The sequence below is a fragment of the Lygodium microphyllum genome, chromosome 3 (genome assembly GCF_053477565.2).
Source record: "Lygodium microphyllum isolate KBCC chromosome 3, Lygodium_microphyllum_v1.1.10, whole genome shotgun sequence".
NCBI classification, from domain to species: Eukaryota; Viridiplantae; Streptophyta; class Polypodiopsida; order Schizaeales; family Lygodiaceae; genus Lygodium; species Lygodium microphyllum.
In genome coordinates, this window is record NC_141137.1 from 187,615,845 (window position 1) to 187,630,648 (window position 14,804).

The 14,804-nt window shown below is 39.3% G+C and overlaps 2 pseudogenes; both read left to right on the plus strand.

The window, feature by feature from the left end:
• Positions 1 to 4,768: 4,768 nt before the first annotated feature.
• On the plus strand, positions 4,769 to 5,454 carry LOC148039314 (18S ribosomal RNA; annotated as a pseudogene; the record flags this gene model as incomplete).
• A 493-nt stretch (positions 5,455 to 5,947) lies between these two features.
• LOC148039315 (25S ribosomal RNA) lies at positions 5,948 to 11,395 on the plus strand (annotated as a pseudogene).
• Positions 11,396 to 14,804: the final 3,409 nt, after the last annotated feature.

A 14,804-nucleotide genomic window follows, 5' to 3' on the forward strand; every position in this document is an offset into this window, starting at 1 on the left:
ATTTTGTATTTTCATGCAATGTGCCCTAGTAGGAATATGATTTGCAAAAGAACTTCATGCACAACCATACATGATTTAAGAAAACATGCAATTGATCTATGATATGCAATCAATCAATCCATGCTACACACAAAATAATGTATGCATTGAAGATATTTGTGCCTAGCCTATCTAGAGGTGATTGTGAGTCATGCAAGATGCAAACAAAATTCCTTGTTAATTTTGAATTCCTTATCCTCACCTCTCAACTCTCATCAAAAATATATGATATACTCCACTCCACCCATCCAAAATCTCACAATCTCTCAAGAAAATGGTGGTCCTCAAGATGTTGACCAAATATGAACAACCCTTCTCACAATTGATGGCGTCCTTCACGACCCTCTAACTCACCCAACCACCTTACACTCTCAACCAGAAGTTCCTAATCTTGTGATGAACATCCCAAATGGTGCGTGCAAGAAATGTGTGTGCTCAATGACAGGTGCTCTCTCATGTGCGCGTGCATCTAAAATTTACTGCATATAGTTGCAGTGGACCTCATGCCGTGCTAGTGCTCAATGATGGTGCAAAATGTGCATAATCCCAACCCATGGCATGGAATTATTTGATAAGAACAGGAGATGACCCCCAAGTGCAGTGCATCAACAAGTGCAACGTGAAGTGCTCGTGAACCCATTATCCCTTGTGATGTGCAAAAGTCTTGACAAGAAAACATACCTTGTTCAAAATGTTCGGTAGCTATTGACAAACAAAATCTTCCTCTTGTTCAAAAAAATACCAAGCTCAACCAAGGCTATCAAGTTCCACACTCAACAATTCAAACAAAATGATAGAAGCAAATCCTAGGCTTAAACAAACACATGAAATCCAACTACGAAACAACAAAACAAACTGTCACACAAACAACTAAGCTAGCAAAAATCAAACCTAACTACAATTTGACTAGGGGTTTTCAGTTTCAAAAAAACGCTTGACAACGTCACGCTTGTTTATGGTAGTTGCCATCTCCCCTAAAACTAGCACAGCTAGTTTGTGCTCTTGCATTCTTTCCTTCCCTACATACAGATATAAATCTCTATTAGTATCATATAATGATAGAATATTTTAAAGCTATGATGTCATCAAATCATGGCATGTGCAAAATTCATGAGCTTCGTTTATGTACCCTAGTTCTTACATTCACCCAGCAAAGTTTGTATAGTCCCCCCTCTACATTTTCCCATACATGAACTTGAGAGCCAAAGTCACCATTACATTTTAGGAATGGATTGGTAAGATAGCACCAGAAACATGCTAAAAATGAAGGATATTGTGAACTAGTTGTTCAAAAGCCTCCATGCTGTTGCTAAGTTGGATGACTTGTGTAACTCTATATCTTCATCTGACTTGAAATCATGGAAGATGGTGCGAAACATTTTCTCTCAATGTTTGAATTTTCTCATCAAAACTCTCCATGTCCTTCAATATCCTTATGCAATTTGCCTTATTAGGGTTTGAGAATGCCAATGTGTATACTCTCCTCATTCAATACACCCCGCATCCTAGAGCTGCTGCAACCCATGGAGTTTGAATATCTCCTTGATGAATAATCTGGCAATATATGAAGCTTTATAGTTTGTCTTGATTGGAATGAGATGTGCAACCTTGGTGAGTATATCTACTATCACCATAATTGAATTGTATCCTTCTTGAACTCCAGGCAACCCAACAACAAAGTCCATGCTGATAAATTCCCACTTCATTGAGGAATGTCAACAGGTTGCAGCTTCCCAGGCATCTTGACATGCTCTACCTTAATGCAATGTGGCAAGTTAAACATTTCATGACATATTTTAGTACATCTCCTTAAGCCTTTCCCAATGGTAGCTCTTTTGGACCGTGTTGAGGGTCTTGATATATCTGGGATGGCCTGAAAAGGGGGAGTCATGTGCTTTCCAAATTATTCTCTATTTGAGTTTCTTGCTTGAGGGTATGCATAATCTTGTCCTAAAATAGGCAAGTCCCTCATTCATAAAGCATTCTTGATACTTGACCTTAAGTCAAGGGTTTTGGTCCTTTTCCAAAATCTCCTTTATCATCTTTAGATATTCTAGGTCATGGCTAGCTTCTCCCTTAGCTAGCCCAAGGATAGGGTTGGTAGGCATTGCCACCGTAGTTGCTAATGCTTTCGCCTTTGAGGGTTCCTCCATAATAAAAGAGTTGAGGAATGCCTTACGACTTAAGGAATCTGCAACCACATTCTCTTTACCAGGCCAATGCCTGGTCTCAAACTCATATTCCTGCAGAACCTCAATCCAATGTCATTGCCTCATGTTGAGGCTAGTTTGTGTGAAGATCCATTTGAGGGTCTTAAGGTCTATGAACAAAGAGAACTTGTTTCCAAGCAAATAGTTTCACCAAAGTTTAAGAGCATGAATAAATGCTAGTAGCTCCAAGTCATGAGTGGCATAAATCTTCTTATGAGTTTTTAGCTTCCTCGAAGAATATGCTATAGGATGACCTTTTTGCATTAGTATACAGCCTAGTGCAAGCAAGATAGCATTCGCAACAACTTTGAACTCCTTGCTCAAGTTAGGGAGCTTTAGAATTGGTGTTGTCATTAAGCTATGCTTGAGTTGATCAAAACTTGATTGTTTGGTGGGCATCCACACTTTGGCAACTTACTTTTTTTAGTAGATTCGTGAGGGGTGCTACGATTAAGGCATAGTCCTTAATGAAGATTATGTACCAACTTGTTAATCCATGAAAACTACACACTTCTTTGATAGTGGTTGGTGGAGGCCACTCTTGGACATCCTTAACCTTTGTAGGGTCTACAGAGATTCCTTCTTCTGACACAATAAACCTTAGATATTTGATTTGCCTTTTGAGAAAGGCACACTTTTTCTTCTTAGCATAGAGCTTGTGTGTCCTCATGGTCTCAAGGACAATGTAAACTTGGGTTTCATGATCCTCCTCTTCCTTGGAATAAACCAAGCTGTCACCAAAGAAGACAAGTACAAAACCATCGAGATATGGTAAAAAAATCTCATGCATTAGCCTATTAAATGTGGCAAGGGCATTAGTCAATCTAAAGGACATTACTGTGAATTCAAAACCATATCTGGTATTGAATGCCATTTTAGGAATATCCTTATCCTTGATGTGAATTTGGTAGTATCCTGACCTCGAATAAATTTTGGAGAAGATTTTTTCTCCTTGCAATCAATCAAGTAATTTGTCTATCCTTGGGATAGGATATTTATTGTTGATGGTCACTTGGTTCAGGCCTCTATAATCGATGCAAAGGCAAAGTCTACCATGCTTCTTCTTTTGGAACAAGACTGGAGCCCCCCAAGGAGAAGTACTAGGATGTATGTACCCTTGGTCCAATAGTTGTTTAAGTTGTTCTTTTAACTCGATAGCTTTAGTAATGGACATCTTGTAGGGTCTTTTTGCAACTCATGCAACACCTCGTATTAGCTTAATCTCATGATCCACTTCCCTAGGTGGTGATAATTCTATCAATTCCTCCAGGAATACATCCGCATACTCTTTTAACCATGACGGTTCTTCATTGGATACCTCTACTTGTTTTGACTTGTTTAGCCTAATCAAATAGATGGGTAATTCTATCCTTATTCCTTGAGCTATTCGCGTTGCCTTAGCTAGCTAGATCTTTGGTTTACCTGCTTCTCCTTGAGTTTTAACTAGCTCACCTTTAGGATTCCAAAAGGAGACTTTTCCTTTCCCACAATGGATGTGAGCGTCGTTGGGGATTAGTCAATCCATTCCGAGAAGGCACTCATGGAATCCTAGATTCATTTCCCTAAACTTAACAGATGTGGGATCATTTTCAAGTAGAAATTCCACCTTAGCAAATTTTCTAGTTCAAGTAATTTCTTGCCTATTTGCTAGTTCGACAAGCAAAGTAGGTGCAGCTACAACGACTATCCCTAGCCTATTCACACAAGCTGGTGAAATGGCGTGATTGATGGTAGTGAAATGGTGTGAGTGCTACCATCAATCAGGGTTTTGAATTCTTATCTTGGTAATCTGATGGTGTTTGGATCACCGAAAATTAGTGATTCAGCCCCTTTTTATAGAGAGTGGCATGAATGGATGCCCTCTCAATCTCAACTTCCATGGATGGGTCTTCTTCTTCACTGATTCCCTTAGTGGTGATATTGGAAGTTTTTGCCCTTCCCATTGTTGCACAATCGCGGCCATGGGTAGCCCTAGCTTTGGCCACTAAATTTTCTTGACGGCAATCTCGGCCAAGTTTGGGACATCTCCTTTTGAAGTGCCTAGGTTCATTGTAGTGGAAACATCACAGGCTTTGGTCACTTCTCTAAGTGGGGACAAAGTTACTAATTGCATTTTCCCTTGGCTTTTTTCGTTGGCCTTGACTCTCTCCTTACGCCCTTTTAAATTGAGCCTTCACCATTTATGAATTCTGGTTTTTGTGAGACCGGGGTCTGTTGAGATATTTACAATCACACCTACTTTAGTCCCTTTGTGAGAAGCAGTGAGGGCTGAGGACCAGAAACCCATATGCACAGTAAGAGAAAGTACCACCACTCAATTCCTATAAAGCATTGTACTTGGATTTATGAAAGAAAAACTAATGTGAAAGAATTTTCCAAGGATGTTTTCATTAATCAAGAATGAAAGTTGGGGGCTCGATGATTAGATACCATCCTAGTCTCAACCATAAACAATGCTGACTAGGGATTGATGAATGTTATTTTGATGACTTTGCCATATCAAAGTTTTTGGGTTCTGAGGGAAGTATGATTTCAAGGCTGAAACTTAAAGGAATAGAAGGGCACTACCAAGAGTGAAGTTTGCGGCTTAATTTGACTCAACACGAGGAAACGTTCAAGGTCCAAACATAGTAAGGATTGACAAATTGAGGGCTCTTTCCTGATTCTATGGGTGGTGATGCATGGTCGTTCTTAGTTGATGGAGTGATTTGTCTCATTAATTCCATTAACAAATAAGACCTCAACTTGCTAACTAGTTACACAAAGGATCCTCTTTGTGGCCAACTTCTTACAGGGACTATGGTCGTCTAGGCCATGGAAGTTTGAGGCAATAATAGGCTTGTGATGCCCTTAGATATTTTGGGTTGTATGTGCACTACACTGACAAATTCAACCAGTTTACCACCTAGGCTGAGAGGTCTAGGTAATCTTTTCAAATTTCATTGTGATGGGGATATATCATTGCAATTATCGATCTTCAACAAGGAATTCCTAGTAAGCATGAATCATTAGCAAATGTTGACTATGTCTCCTTGCCCTTCGTACATACCGCCCGTTGCTCCTACCGATTGAATGGTCTGCTAGTTTTTGAATTGTAGTGATGCTGGTGGTTTGCCACCAATGGCATTGTGAGAAGTTCATTAATCCATATCATTTAGAGGAAGGAGAAGTCGTAACAAGGTTTCCGTAGGTGAACCTGCGGAAGGATCATTGACAGACATCTTTGAGAACAATGTGAACCACGGAATGTTTGTTGAGGGATCGCACTTGGAAACATAGTTCGCATTGTCTCTCCCCTCGTCGGAGTCAGGAAATAGTGGGGGAGGCCATGCTTTGAGGTCATCCCAAAGACCATGCGGGTGGGGGAGGAAGGAGGGACGCCTTTGACCTCTCTCCCTTGCTTAGGTGACCCCCCTCCGTCGTGCCAGTTGTTCGAGCATGTTTCCACCTTGATAAACCTTTTTCCCATCCCCACACATGGGGGTGGAAACTAGGAACTTAAGATACCTTATCTTGTTTGATATTCCTCCCCTCAGGAGAATTGAATAATAAAATGCAACAACTCTCAGCAACGGATATCTTGGCTCTTGCAATGACAAAGAATATAGTGAAATGTGATACATAGTGTGAATTGCAAAATTCCGTGAATCATCGAGTCTTTGAATGCAACTTGCCCCTGTGGCTCATCCAAGGGTATGCCTACTTTAGCATCCCTAGAATCCCCACATCCTACTTTAGCATATCACTAAGTGGAGGAAAAGAAACTAACTAGGATTTCCCTAGTAGTAGCAAGTGAATTAGAAAGAGCCTAGCTTGGAAATCATTCATCTTTTTTGTGTGAATTGTAGTATGGAGAGGCATCCTTTTTGATGGACCAAGCCCAAGTCCCCCTAGAAAGGGGTGACAAAGAGGGTGAGAGCCTTGTCGAGCTCAGACCCTATCACTCCACGATGTGACATTGATGAGTTCGGCTATTTGGGAATGCAGCCCTAAGTGGGTGGTAAAATCTGTTCAAGGCTAAAATATGGGCAAGAGACATAGAGTAAATGAGTATCGTGAGAGAAAAATGAAAAGAAATCTGAAAAGAGAGTTAAAAAGTGCTTGAAATTGCTAGGAGGGAAGCAAATGGAGGGTGTAGGTGCACCCCGGTTGGATGTGGAATGCTATGATTTTGGTCCACTACTCAACACAAGGCGCTGGTCAGGGTGGACCAGCATAGCAAGACAAGAGCGGGCTTTAGATGACCTAATGGTGACATCGTATCAATCAAGGAACGAAGTGTGTGCCACTTGTGGTAGGCTCTGCACCTGCACACTTGGCACGGTGTCGCTTTGGGCTTTCCATCTAACCTGTCTTGAAACATGGACCAAGTCTAACATGTATGTAAGTCAATGGTGGTGGATGACAAACCCACGAAGGCGCAAGGAATCTGACAAGTGGGATCCCCTTTATGGGATGCATCATTGACCAACCATGATCTTCTGTGACAGGTTTGAGTGGGAGCATACTTGCTAGGATCCATAAGATGGTGAACTATGCTTGAGCAAGGCAAGGCAAGAGAAAAATCTAATGGAGGCTCATAGCGATACTAATGTGCAAATCATTCGTCAGACTTGGGTATAGGTGCGAAAGACTAATCAAACCGTCTAGTAGTTAGTTCCCTTCGAAGTTTCCCTTAGGATAGTTAGAGCTCCTAGTAGTTTTATTAGGTAAAGTGAATGATTAGAGGCATCGAGGGTGAAACACCCGACCTATTCTCAAAATTTAAATAGGTAAGTGAGAGCGGATTTTAAAGACCGTTAAAGTGCAGGAAAGACGCGGAGAAGAGCAAATTTAAGGCGGGAATTGGACCTTGTTGTTGGAAGCAATAAAGACAGATCTTACAATTTTTATGAGCCACGAAAGATAGGATTTCAAAGCAGTTTCAAAGAGCACTTTTGCAGATTTTTCATAATTTTTCAAGACACTAGATTGAGCCAAAGAAAGTGGCTAGCAGTGCAGGACCCCAAGTCGGACATGCAAAAATTTTCAGAGGTCAAACCACCGGACATGCATTACGAAGGCCAAAAAAAGGGCCAAAGTTAAAAAAATTTGGGGCATGGGCATTGTTTAGGGGGCCTTGGGCCCCCAATTTTAAAATTAATCGTGATTATGGGGGAGGGCATTGTTTCAAATCGGTGCCAGCTAGAACGTGCCGCCCCCCCTCCACAAGGCGATAATTTGTGTGAGAGGCATTGGGGAGGCTACAAACAACTAATGCCACAGATCCCAGCCATGATCTTCCTGATTTTTTCGCTCCCAATTGCTACCTTTGCCTCGTGAAATGGCTGTCTGATCAGAGAGAACAAAACCTAGTATTTCTCTCTCCTCCATCTCTCTCCTCCAAGAGGCACTTCACACATAGAAAATAAAGAAGAGAATGTGATGAAGGATGCTTGTCCTGGTGTGGACTGGATTGCTCCAAGATCAAAAGGAGGATGAGAGGCAATGTCTAGCAATGTCTAGGAACTGATGAGGGGTCCATTGGCTTCTGAAAACCATTTCATAAAAACACGCAACATGTAAATAGGCGGTATGCTTAATTTTTACAAAGAAAATTGCATTGTTTTGATATTTGTTGGCTTTAATGATGTGCTCATGGAAAGAAAATTTGTAAAAATTATATTTGAAGTATGTTTGAGGACTGTGTGTCAACTTGTGGCAAGCTTCATGCTTAGTTTTAGTCATTTGTATCTTACTAAAGATTTCTACTTTTTAGCCAACAAATCTTAAGACAATCATTAAAAAATCATAGCTTCATGCCTAGTTTTGAAAGTTATCTTGCAAAAGTGTAGTTTTTCTCTAGTAAGCCTTAAGAGAATCACTAAGGAGAATTGAAGCAATAGCCAAATGGGGGAGAAAAAGAGCAAAGAATATATTGTGAACAAATGTTATGTTCCTTTCAAAATGTGAAAGTAATAAGTATAAAAAGGAGCAAAGAATATATTGTGAACAAATGTTATGTTCCTTTCAAAATGTGAAAGCAATAAGTATAAAAAGGAGCAAAATTTAGTAACAAGCACTAAATGAAAATCAAGTTGCACAAGACAAAGTAAGATCTCTACATGCACTGCAAATCTTATATAAAAAATATAATTTTTGTAACCATTCTATTCCATATTTAGGCAAAAAGACCCATCAATCTTTAAAAATTCAAGTAAAGACCACAAAAAAAGGACCCATCAATCTTAAAAACATGTCAATATTTTCCTTAGAACCAACAAAATCTTCCTATATATATATATTTAAATGTAAATTTTCATAAAACTTCACTAGGCACTCAGCACCTCTAGCTTTAGGCCAATGCTTCACACTAGTGTTACTAACAATTAAAGCATTTCACATCCTAAGACATGCTTCATGGGTAGTAGGGTTTACACATAGGGATCATATTTTGGTACTATGGTTTGTACACAACACCAAATTATTTAAAAACAAAACGATAGAGAGAGAGAGAGAGAGAGAGAGAGAGAGAGGGAGAGAGAGAGAGAGCTATATAACTAAATTTTATAAGAAAAATGAATAAGAAGATTGAGATATTCGATATCATAAAAATTAAAAACAAAACTTGATGAGAGTATCAAAGATACAGATCAAACAAGGGAAAATGATAATCATAGTTAAAAACTATTAAGAATCACTATCCAATAGAATTGACAAAACTAAACTATTAATTTCTTTTTAATTATGTTAAAGAGAGAGAAAAATGCAAAAATAGTTAACCCAATTTGCAACATATGGCATTTTATAAAAACACGCAACACGCAAATAAGTGGTATGCTCAAGTTTTATAAAGAAAATTGCATTGTTTTGATGTTTGTTGGCTTTAATGACATATGCATGGAAAGAAAATTTGTATGAATCATGTTTGAAATATGTTTGAGGGTTGTATATGATAAAATATAGAACCCGTAGTTATACATAGTTGTATTTAATAATTTAATCGAAATGCATCATAAATGAAGAAAAATTAGGATTTCTTCTGTTTCGTGTTGGAAAATGGAATTCATATGGGATAAAAATTTGATAAAATCAGTGTTCAGTCAACATGATCAGTCAAGACACATAAATTTAAAAAAAGTACACTTTTATGAATAAATAAATGAAAAAAATAGGTAAATTTTAGTTTTTGTGCCTAAAAATTTAGGAAAAAATACATTTTTATGTTTGTGAATGTGTAACAAGACTAAAGTATGAGGATCAAGCCTTGTCTCTATGTTAGAATATGTTTTTATCGATTTTTATATGAGAAATTACATGAAAATGAACGTTACACCCACCCAATAAATGCAAAACCTAAACGGTAGGAGGGAAGAGGGTTTGTGAAAGTGGTTAGTTGTTGAAAATGATTTAAATTCTGATCTATTTCTCTATGCATAACATATAGGATGCAATATCATTTGAGTTAAGGAGACTAGTATCACGAGGAAACTCGGTGCTAGTCTCTAGCAACCTTGCACGTATGATTAGTTGGAAAATCATTGAAGGTTTGTTTTAGCACTTCACCTAGCTGGTTAAAATGCTTAAGAACAACGATCATCCACACTTGCATTGAGCATAACATGGTATCAAATCTGAATACATTGCAATTGTTTTTCAAGCATTGACCTACCTGGAGTGTGTAAGAAAACCCAAGTTGTAGGGTAGATGAACGGTTTCTTAGCCTGGCAAGCTTGGTAAGGAAATATCAAAGCTCCTGGATCATTCAAAATATATAAGAGTGGAGATTGCTCATATGTTCTTTATGTTAGAGCAATGCATCGAGGGGTCAATCCCCCAGGTGTAGGAGATCTGTAGTGGGGCCACGACATTTAGCCAAAGGGGTGCCTCCTTTATGTTTGTATTCTGTTGGTGTACCACACCAAGATGTGTGGGATCTCCCTCTAAGGAGTAAGGAAGGGTAATCGTTGGAATACGTTCCACTACAAATCGTTGGAATATGCTGGCTAGTGCCTATAGCCAGTGTCGGGCCCATTTTCGGTCTTGACAATAAGTGACCGAGGTTGCTTTGTTGAACCTTGGAATGAAATACGAGCTCCAAGTGGGCCATGTTTGGTAAGTAGAACAAGCAATGTGGAATGAATCAAAAGTTGACTTATGGTGTCGTGATGCACACTAATCTAGATCCCACAAAGGGTGTTGATTGATTGCATGATGATGGTCATGGAAGTCAAAATCCGCTAAGGAGTGTGTAACAACTCACTTCTCGAATCAACTAGCCTTGAAAATGGATGGCGCTAAAGCACGCGACCTGTACCTAGTCATTGGGGTGAGTACAAGGCCTCGATGAGTTGGAGGGCGTGGGGGTTGTGGTGTAGCTCTAAGCATGAACGTGAGTCAAATTTTCCCTATGGAACTGGTACAGACAAGGGGAATCCAACTATTTTATTAAAACAAAGAATTGCGATGGTCCTTGCAAATGTTGATGCAATGTAATTTCTGCCTGGTGCTCTAAACTTTAAAGTGAAAAATTTCAAATAGTGCGGGTAAATGGCGAGAGTAACTATGAATCTCTTAAGGTAGCCAAATGCCTCATCATCTAATTAGTGACATGCATGAATGGGTTAATGAGATTCCCAATGTCCCTATCTACTATCTAGCAAAACCATAGGCAAGGGAATGGACTTACAAGAATCAGTGCAAGGAAAGAAGACCTTGTGGAGCTGACTTTGTGAAATGACTCGAGAGGTCTAGAGAATAAGTGGGAGCCTTTGGTGCAAGTGAAATACCACTACCTTTAACTTTGTTTTACTTACTCCATGAGGTGGAGGCTGGGCTCCGCCCTTGCTTCTGGTCTTAAGGTGTGCTCGCATGCCAATCTAGGTAGAAGACATTGTCAAGTGGAGAGCTTGGCTAGGGTGGCACATCTATTAAAAGATAATGTAGGTGTCCTAAGATCATCTCAACAAGAACAAAAATATCATGTGGAACAAAAGGATAAAAGCTCACTTGATTTTGATTTTCAGGCCAAATAAAAACTATGAAAGCATGGCCTATCAATCCTTTAGTATATTGGAATTTGAAGTTGGGAGGTGTCAAAAAAGTTACCACAGAGATAACTGGCTTGTAAGTAGTAACTAATAATTAGAAACTGATTCACCGTTAATTTTAAAGAGTTATAAATTAGAAATTAGTTTTTTTAAATTAATTTATGATTCATTAATTATTAATTACTTCAAAAAAATATGTGTGTGTGTGTGTGTATGTGTGTGTGTATATATATATATATATATATATAGAGAGAGAGAGAGAGAGAGAGAGAGTAGAGTAGTTTATTATCATCCATGGAAGGCCAAATTATGACCCATGGGACCTTTCCACATATACAATGATTCTCCTCCCCCTGTTAGGAAAGGGTAGCTACGCTGAAAGAACGATCTATGCAGCGTGGTTCTCCCGAAAGCGTAACATGTGGGTGATGAGAGCCCCTAACTTCGATATAGGAGTAGTGGTCACAAATTGGTGAAGTGGCCCTCGTAAAGGGATATCAAAGTCAGCCCATATGTGTGCATATGCTTGGCATGTCATAATCATGTGCTCCTCTGATACTACACTCTGTAGTCCACACAGCTTGGATAACCTCATCTCTCTTGCCTGTCCACTCCATGCATCTGTCTCGATCAATAAAGTGTGTGATTGAGTTCAAAGTCGTGCAATACTCTGTCTAAATACCATTGAGAGTGGGTTTGCTATGTATGGCTGCACGTGTGCCTTTGCTTGCATGTAGGATTACCAACATGAAGGATAGATATGCATAGTGTAATAAGCAAGTTTGCCATTTGCTCCCTTGCTTTGATGTTTTGCTTCATACACTCGTAAGAGGTTTGATTGAAATGTGTCCATGCATATATCTTCGAATGCCATATCTAGATCTCTATCCACTCCCCACCCTTTAAACCATTTTCACATATCCAGCACCTATCTTATTGAAAGCACTTTACTTTTCCATGTTTTCTATAGGCGTGTGCTAGCATCCCATGCCCGTTTGGGGAGCCTATTACCATCCATTTGACGTACTTGGGTGTCATATCTCAGTACTTGGATCATAGGATGTACCTCAATCGGCCGATGGCCAATTTCCAAAAGCATGAGTACATATGGTGTGGTGCTTTTGATACCCAAATGTCTACAAATAAGAGCTTTCTGTAGCTTCTCAATGCCGTTCCATGTAGATGAGGAGATGCTCCCTCCCCACACTTTCACTCCATATAATACCGTCTGTAGAGCATATGCATCAAAAATCATACAATGTATTTTCCAACATTTAGTATCTGTATGGCTACAATCATTTTCAAAGTGATAATACTTACTTTTCCCTGCCGCTAATCGCTGCTTCACACATGTATGCCATCTTTGGTCTGCAAGTATCTCAATCTCCAAGTATCTGAAAGTAGATACTACCTCTATAGACTATCCCGCATAATGTCCTTTTGGTGGGGTCTTTGATTGCTTGGTGTGCACAACCATTAGCTTTGTTTTTTACACATTCACTGTCAAACCACTATCTTGACAAAACTGTTCAAGAATCCTTATGAACTGCTGCATATGTTCCACGGTATATGTAGAGAATACCACATCATTTGCATAAAGTAGGAGAAAGATGGCAAACATATCAATATGCGGGCTTTTGGCTTCCTCTTCATTCATATCCACGGGAAGTATTTCCTCTAGCTTATCAATGCACAAACCAAATAGTGTAGGGGAGAGCAGACAACCTTGTTTGACTCCCATATTATTCTCAAATACTTGTGACAGCTTGTTGCGACCTCTGAGGTGGCACACCACTCATTGATATATCCTATAAATTCCCATGCATAGATAATTTGGGACCCCTAATTCTTGCATCCGTTTCCATAAGCCAACCCTTGGTACGGTGTTAAAAGCCTTCTTAAATACCACAAAACAACATTACAATGTTGCTTCCTTAAGCTGACTCTCATCCATAAGCACATGTAAAGTAACCAAATGATCTATGGTGTTATGACCAGGGTAAAAACCTGCTTGTCCATAAGCTCATTTGTTATTACTTTCTGCCCATTTACTCAATTGCATTTCCAGGATAGTGCTGAATAGCTTTGCCATGGCTGAAGTGACCATAATCGTGTGGTAGTTTGTGAGCAAATTGCAATCTCCTCCCTTATACAATAGTTGTATCCAATTCTCCTGCCATTCTTGGGGAAAACCATGTGCAAAAGCATGATGTATCACATGCAAGATGCCTCCTCATTGGGGGGAAATTTTTTTGACCCCCCTCCAATTAACTGAACAGTTAATTAAATTAATTAGTTAGAAATTTTGTTAATAATTAATAATTAGTTAATTTTTAATAATTAGTTTAAAGATAAATAAATAAAATAAGTAATAATTATTAAATATTGATTACTTTATTATTTAATAATTAATTCAAAATAATGATTAATTAATAAAAATTTATTGATGATTAATAATTAGTTAATAATTTATACTTAGTTAATTATTAGTTAATAATTAATAATTATTTTAAAATAGTTAACTAGTTAGTTTAGTAATTATAAGTTAAATATTTCTCCGCCTGAGAAAGGACTAATCTGGTGTGACCATTAGTCGAGCCAAAATTCACTCTTGCTAGGAAGAATGGGTCACCATGAGCCTCTTATTGGGGGCCTAGGACTTGTGACATTAATTTTCATTTGATAAGGAGCTATTGGACCCATTCTTGGTGAGAAAAAAATTACACATATTGCATGCTCTCTCTCTCTTTTTCCCCTCTCTCTCATCACTCTTTCTCTCTCTCCCCCCATTTTCTCTCTCCTTCACCTATAAAAGGATCCATCCCCCCTTTTCACATTGCGAATTGTTCCCACGAATCTCGATATGTGGCTCTATCTCTCTTTATCACTCCCTCACTCTCTCCCCTTTTCTCTCTCCTTTGTCTATAAAAGGACCCCCTCCCCTTGCAATTCATGTTCGTGTTTTCTATCCCTTACCCTTAGTATGGTTCTTTCTCTCTCCCTCCTCTCTCTCTCTCTCTCCACACCTCTCTCTCTCTCTCTCAGTCACACATACTCTCACCTTTCTATCCCATGCTTTCCCCCTCTCTCTCCATCTCTCTCTCTCTCTCTCTCTCTCTCTCCCTCCCTCCCTCCCTCCCTCTCTCTCTCTTTCTCTCCCTCCCAATCTATCCCCACCTTCCTTCCTCTCTCTCTCTCTCTCTCTCTCTCTCTCTCTCTCTCTCTCCTCCTTCCTCCCTTTCACACACACACACACACACACATCCCAATATGTCATCTCTTCCTCTCTCTCTCTCTCTCTCTCTCTCTCTCTCTCATCCCAATATGTCATGTCTCCCTCCCCCCAATCTATTCCTACCTCCTCCCTCACACACACACACACACACTCTCTCTCTCTCTCTTTCTCTCTATCTCTCTCTATCTCTCTCTCTCTCTCTCTCTCATGTCTTTATAGGAGAGTATGTACTTGGATTTTTTCCTACCTAACTCCCATGTTTACATATATCCAAAATAATGTTTAATGGGG